The sequence below is a fragment of the Cynocephalus volans genome, chromosome 1, assembly GCF_027409185.1.
Source record: "Cynocephalus volans isolate mCynVol1 chromosome 1, mCynVol1.pri, whole genome shotgun sequence".
Lineage (NCBI taxonomy): Eukaryota > Metazoa > Chordata > Mammalia > Dermoptera > Cynocephalidae > Cynocephalus > Cynocephalus volans.
The window spans coordinates 17,865,622-17,873,277 of record NC_084460.1 but is presented as its reverse complement, the minus strand read 5'-3'; the positions used below and the strand labels follow the sequence as shown (position 1 = coordinate 17,873,277).

The window sequence follows — 7,656 nt, the reverse complement described above, 5'->3', positions numbered from 1 at the left end:
ATAGATGCTGAAAAAGCATTTGATAAAGTTCAGCACTCATTCATGACAAAGACCCTCTATAAGTTAGGTATAGAGGGAAAGTATCTCAACATAATTAAAGCCATATATGCCAAACCCACAGCCAATATCATCCTGAATGGGGAAAAGCTGAAAGCTTTTCCTTTAAGAACAGGAACTAGACAAGGATGCCCACTCTCACCACTCTTATTCAACATAGTGTTGGAAGTACTAGCCAGAGCAATCAAAGAAGAGAAGGAAATAAAGGGCATCCAGATTGGAAAAGATGAAGTCAAACTGTCCCTGTTTGCAGATGACATGATCCTATATATCGAACAGCCTAAAACCTCTACAAAAAAACTGTTGGAATTGATAAATGATTTCAGCACAGTAGCAGGATACAAAATCAACACACAAAAATCAGTAGCATTTCTTTTCTCCAATAGTCAACAGGCAGAACGAAAAATCAAGAAAGCCTGCCCATTTACAATAGCCACCAAAAAAATAAAATACTTAGGAATTGAGTTAACCAAGGAGGTGAAAAATCTCTATAATGAGAACTACAAACCACTGCTGAGAAAAATTAGAGAGGATACAAGAAGATGGAAAGATATCCCATGCTCTTGGATTGGAAGAATCAACATAGTGAAAATGTCCATACTACCCAAAGTGATATACAAATTCAATGCAATCCCCATCAAAATTCCAAAGACATTTTTCTCAGAAATGGAAAGAACTATCCAGACATTTATATGGAACAATAAAAGACCACGCATAGCCAAAGCAATGCTGAGCAAAAAAAATAAAGCTGGAGGCATAACACTACCTGACTTTAAGCTATACTACAAAGCTATAATAACCAAAACAGTATGGTACTGGCATAAAAACAGACACACTGACCAATGGAATAGAATAGAGAATCCAGAAATCAACCCACACACTTACTGTCAGCTGATCTTTGACAAAGGCACCAAGCCTATTCAGTGGCGAAGGGACTGCCTCTTCAGCAAATGGTGCTGGGATAACTGGATATCCATATGCAGGAGAATGAAACTAGATCCATACCTCTCGCCGTATACTAAAATCAACTCAAAATGGATTAAGGATTTAAATATACACCCTGAAACAATAAAACTTCTTAAAGAAAACATAGGAGAAACACTTCAGGAAATAGGACTGGGCACAGACTTCATGAATACGACCCCAAAAGCACGGGCAACCAAAGGAAAAATAAACAAATGGGATTATATCAAACTAAAAAGCTTCTGCACAGCAAAAGAAACAATTAAAAGAGTTAAAAGACAACCAACAGAGTGGGAGAAAATATTTGCAAAATATATATCTGACAAAGGATTAATATCCAGAATATATAAGGAACTCAAACAACTGTACAAGAAGAAAACAAACAACCCGATTAAAAAATGGGCAAAAGAGCTAAGTAGGCGTTTCTCTAAGGAAGATATACAAATGGCCAACAGACATATGAAAAAATGCTCAACATCACTCAGCATCTGGGAAATGCAAATCAAAACCACACTGAGATACCATCTAACCCCAGTTAGGATGGCTAAAATCCAAAAGACTATGAACGATAAATGCTGGCGAGGCTGCGGAGAAAAAGGAACTCTCATACATTGTTGGTGGGACTGCAAAATGGTGCAGCCTCTATGGAAAATGGTATGGAGGTTCCTCAAACAATTGCAGATAGATCTACCATACGACCCAGCCATCCCACTGTTGGGAATATACCCAGAGGAATGGAAATCATCAAGTCGAAGGTATACCTGTTTCCCAATGTTTATCGCAGCACTCTTTACAATAGCCAAGGGTTGGAACCAGCCCAAATGCCCATCATCGGATGAGTGGATACGGAAAATGTGGTATATCTACACAATGGAATACTACTCAGCTATAAAAATGAATGAAATACTGCCATTTGCAACAACATGAATGGACCTCGAGAGAATTATATTAAGTGAAACAAGTCAGGCACAGAAAGAGAAATACCACATGTTCTCACTTATTGGTGGGAGCTAAAAATTAATATATAAATTCACACACACACACACACACACACACACACACACACACACACACACACACACACACACACACACACACACACACACACACACACACACACACACACAAACCGGGGGGGGGGGAGAAGATATAACAACCACAATTATTTGAAGTTGATACGACAAGCAAACAGAAAGGACATTGTTGGGGGGGAGGGGGAGGGAGAAGGGAGGGAGGTTTTGGTGATGGGGAGCAATAATCAGCCACAATGTATATCGACAAAATAAAATTTTAAAAATAAATAAATAAATAAATAAATAAATAAAACGGAGTCTGATCCAATAGATCTTACGAAGCGGATGCTAAGATTCTGCATTCTAACACACTCCCGAGGTGCGAGATGACGCTGAAGTTGCCGGTCAAGGACCACAGTAAGTAGCAAGGTGGTCCGCACTGCAGAGGTAAAAAACCAAGAATCAGGTACCAGTATAGGGACGGAGAATGTTAAGAATTAACTTTAAGGGAGTGCTTAAAATATAGCAACTCTGGTTATGGTCTTGGTAGATAAGACTTTTCACAAAAGATTTAGTACCATTTGAAGATCCGTCCCAGGTAAGAGAAAAGACAAAGGAAATGATCCGTGTTAAGGAAAACAAAAGAAAAGAGTTTTAACGCTTTAACCCAGCTGCCTAACTATGAAACTAATCGCTCTAAGTAAAAGAACAGAACTAAAAAGATACAGGAAATGTTTAACGACTCTTCTGACATTTGCAAACCGAAATTGCCAGGGAAAAGCGCGCACGCAGTTCCCCACTACCACAAATTACGCAGTCGAGTTTCCCCAATTTGGGGAAATCGCAGGGGTCAGCACATTCGCAGTGCAATGAATAAGCCTCACCCTGGGAGAACCACCTTCCTGATCATGGTCTCTCCCCTGCCAGGTAAGTATGAGTTATCACACCCGCCTCCACCCACACCCTCGCGCCGACCTCGCTCTACACACACGGTCACTTCCCTCCCGCTGTCTCGGACCAGTCCCTCCGTAAAGCCCCCTCACTCTCCTCGGCGTTTGGAAAACCACCTCTGCGCCGTCTGGATATTGCCCACGCGGGACGTGAAGGCCTAGGCTGAGCGGGACCAGCAGACTCTGCGCTCCGTCCTCATCTACATACGCCACGCCCCTGAGGGGGACGTCCCCGGCGTTCTTGTCTCCGCCCCTCCCGGACCGCGGATCGCCGCCCAGAACGGGAGGGTCCCACCGCGGCGGCGGGACCAGACTCGTGTTTACTTTTAGCAAAAAGGAAGTTTCAGCCCAGTTCTGTTCTCGCCAGCCTGAACTCATCTTCAAGTAATGGAAAACTCAGGAAAGGCCTTTCTGCCTGTTGACGTTAAGTGCGAAGCCGCCTTAATGAGAAGCGATAACGTTCCTTCTTTCCTGAACGTGACACAGAGCGCTTCAGAAGTAATAGCCCAGTCCACCGACGCTGGAAGGAAAACTCCGTGTTGTGAATTTGAGGGAAGAAAAGCAGGATGAAGCGCTAACCCGTCCCCTCCAACCTCAGCCAGCGTCTCTCCCGGCACCGTCAGCCTTGTCCCCACCGCACTGTCCCCGCGCGCACACGGTGGCCCCCCACAGGCCCTGTGCTCTTTTTTGACTGGACTCAAGAGATTTTCCACCTTGTGATCAAACAGTATAACCGTGCACCGTGCCCTGGGTGAAGCCTGGCCCCTCACGATTGGGTTTTTAAGAGCGATGGTCTTGGTAGAGCCCATTTGCCTCCCACTGAAAAAGACCCCTCTGTGTGGCAATAAAGGGATTATGAGACTTTCCACACTAAGAAGCCATGTGTTTCATTTGCTTGAACTTTGAAGACCATGACCTTCGAGCTTAGCTGCATAGGCCATGTTGCATAGAGATGTGATAATTAAAGCAAACTTTAGATCATTGGTTCTCCACCTCAGCTGCATATTGGAATCATTCCCTCGGTAGCTTTCAGAAAAAGATTGATAACTGTGTCCCACCCTCAGAGATACCTATGTCCGAAGGCGCTTATCCAATTACTCTCTTACCATACTTTCCTGGCAGTTCAGTTGCTGGGTTGAACTGTGTGTATGTTTCCAAGGATTTCGATATTTATTGGGGCTCTGGATGAATGTGACCCCAAAACTCATTGAAGCTTGATCCCTATTGTAACAGTGTTAAGAGGGTGGGAAATCCGACTATGGTATTTGAAAGGTGAGGCCTTTAAGAGATGATTGGGTAGTGAGGACTCTTCCCTCATGAATGGATTAATGCATTCATAGACTAATGAGCTAACAGTTTAGTGGGTTATCATGGTGACAGTGCTGGCTGTATAAGGCAAGCAAGTGAGCCTATTAATGTGCTTTTGCCATTCTCATCAAGCGATTGCCTATGTCTGAGGGGACTCTGTAGAGTTCCCACCAAGAAGGAGGTCCTCTCCAGATGTGTTCCCTGGATTTTGGACTTCCCAGCCTTTATTTGTTTATACATTACCCAGTTTCAGGTATTCTGTTATAAGCAACAGAAAATGGACTAATAAAATTGGCATATTGTTCCCCATTAGGTTGAACTATTTTACCTTCCACTATGAATCTATGAATCTGCTACATTTTTCCCCTCCCTCTCCTTCTACTTAATCAAAATCAGAAGAAACAGACTCTTGTGATAAACATAGAACAAGATAATAGGTGAAACAGGCTACATAAATTGAGATCCACAACTATAGAAATTGTAATGAGACAGTGTAGGTTTTGCAGTTTCCCCAAGAAAAGGACAATAATGAAAGAACATTCTGAGCACTATCTCTTGGAGAAATCTGAGCTACCAGCACACATCAGTCATCCCTCCTCCCAACACATGCTGTCCTGGGCCTGGGGAGATCTGAAGGAGAGGGGATGACATTGCTCTCTAAATTTCCTGTCTCACAAAAGCCTTCACTTGGCCTTTGTCAAAGAGTAAAACAAAGATCACCAGAGCTTATAAAAAAAAAAAAGAGAGATTTAAAAAAAAAAAAGGAAAGTGGAGTTATTAACCTGCTGGGCTTAGAACACACAGCTATGAAAAAATTCTCATGGAAAAAACTAACCATAAGGGACAGACAGGAGGTAGGAGGGTTTTTGTGGTTGTTATGCTAATTAAGGATTGAAAAGGAGCACTATGGACAAAATGCAATAATAGAAGATATATGTCTGCTCATGGTTGGTTGAATTAATGCCCATATGTCACTGACCAAGAAAGAGTCTTGAATCAGGTCCGGTGGTCAGTCCCATCAGTGTTAGCTGGACAGAGACAGTTATGATGAAACACAATATTTAATGTGCACACAAATCACGTGGGCATCTTTATAAAATGCAGATTCTTATTCCCTAGGTCTGCGGTGGGCCTGAGATTCTGCATTTCTGACCACCTGCCAGGTGTTTATTTTGCAAGGCCAGGACTTGTCAAATTTCAGTGTGCAGGCTAAACTCTTGGAGAGCTGGTTAAAACATAGCCCCACCCTCAGAGATTCTGACTCTGTAGGTGGTGGGGGACAGGGGCGCTTGGAGCCTGTGTATTCCTCACAGAAAATGCTGCTGGGGCAGGACCACACTCTGAATGTTTAAAGAAAAAAGAAAAAAGTTAAAACAGGCAAGCCATTCTTTCAGATTTATTGTTAATGTCTGAATATTCATTTTTGAATACAGGTAAGCATCTAGATCATTTAGATGTGACCTAGAGAGAAAAATCTCTTTGTGAACTTTATATGTTAAAATTCTATCAATAAAATTTATAGAAGGCCATTGGTTTGGACTGAGCTCTTGCACTAGGCCCAACAGAACAAACCAAACTGGAGTCACTCATACTAAAGTTCCACACTACCAAGACAAAACTAAGTTGTTTATCTGATCTCCCAAAAAATCAGGAGAAAGAGATAATAGCAAATCCCCAAACAAGCCAGTTTTAGCCAGCATAAGCCCCTCTGCTTGAAACTTTAACTTGAAAGGACCAGTCTGCTTTTTGTTGTTTCTGCTTTCCTCAGCCCTTTTCTGTCTGTAAAGCCAGGCTCCTCTGCTCAGCTTATCAAAACACTATTTACACTTTATAGAATGAGATGTTGCCCAACTCTAGAATCACAAAATCTGATTAAGATCTTTAAATTTGTTGTAATTTTGTCTTTTGACAGTAAGTTAAAGTTTAAATATATATTTATTAATGCAACAGTTTAAAGTGCTACTATAATTAATGATTGTGAAAGCTGTGAATTTATGTACAAAATCAATTATTAAAAACTTTCAAATAAGGCTGGCCAGTTAGCTCAGTTGGTTAGAGCATAGTACTGATAATACCAAGGTCCAGGGTTTGAGCCCTTTACTGGCCAGCTGCCAAAAATAAAAATCAAATAGATTGGCAAGAAAATAGATTAGCAGCTAATAAGAACATATTAAGAGAGAATGCCTCTCTTTCTTTCTTTCTTTTTTTTTTGCAACTGCACAGGGATCAAACCCTGGAACCTGGTGTAATCAGCACCACACTCTAACCAACTAAGCAAACTGGCCAGCCCAAAGATTTTTTTTACAGACAACTTTAGAAAGAACATTCTGTCCTTTTTGAGCCAAGAAATGTTTATATAATTTTAAATAAGAATGAATGGCAGAATAAAAGCTTATATGTGAAACAATTTTAATATTTGCAGAATTATTAGATTATCATCATTCATGACATTAAATAAAATGACCTTTTAAAAATGTATTTATTTTTATTTTGCTATTTAATTCCATTCAGGCTGTAAATTTTTTTAAAAAAACAACCTACCCCAGAAGTTCATTTAAGTTGGTGATATTTGGCTTCAGCCAATATTTAATAGTATGCAAGTTGGTGTTGGGAAAATAGAACAATTTAATCAGGCCCTCTTGCCTCAGCCCAGTTGGGGGTTGTTCAGTAAACAAATTGTGTGGGTGGAGTTAGTGCCCATGCATGGTGCCGCCACCTTGGCTGGCGACTGCCTCGGGAGGGCGCTACTCTGAGCACCCAGGCTTTCCAATTCACTGCTTTCAAGGACCTTTTGGCTGGTTACCTAGCTCATAGACATGCATGTGAGGGGTCTGGTGACCCAGCCTGGCATGTGAAGGGTTTGTGACCCAATCTGGACAATGGGCTTGAGGAGTCTGTGAGCACCAGACCCAGCCCTAGCTTGACAATTGGCCCAGTTGGCAGGATTACGGGCAGGTAAAAGAGCTTGACAACTGGCGTGGTCGAGTAGCTTTACAGTTGGCATTCAAAGAAAATGCATATTTGGATACTTCTAATATGGATCTTAAGAGCTGCTTCAGGGGTGCTCCCATATCCTGGGTCTACAGTGTCCAGAGGACTTACATGCCTGGTTAACTAGAGCAGCTCACAGCTCCCTGCCCAGCTCCTCTAGCCTGGCATTCTGGTCTCTGAGAATCTTGTGGAAAGTCCAAACCAGTCTGTTGCTCTCCTTCTTTCTCAGGATTAGTTAAGGTTAAGGCTGCTAGATTAAATACAGGGTGCCCAGGTAAATATTAATTTCAGATAAACAATACGTTATTTTTTAGTTAAGTATGTCCTATGCAATGTGTGAGACATTTCTGTATTGCTATTTGCTGTATCTAGCA

General features: G+C 41.8%; 1 non-coding gene across 1 annotated transcript; it reads right to left on the bottom strand.

The window, feature by feature from the left end:
- Positions 1-2,804: 2,804 nt before the first annotated feature.
- LOC134366041 (U1 spliceosomal RNA) lies at positions 2,805-2,968 on the bottom strand. The gene has a single exon (XR_010022236.1). It is a non-coding gene; the product is annotated as a U1 spliceosomal RNA (small nuclear RNA).
- Between the last annotated feature and the right edge of the window lie 4,688 nt (positions 2,969-7,656).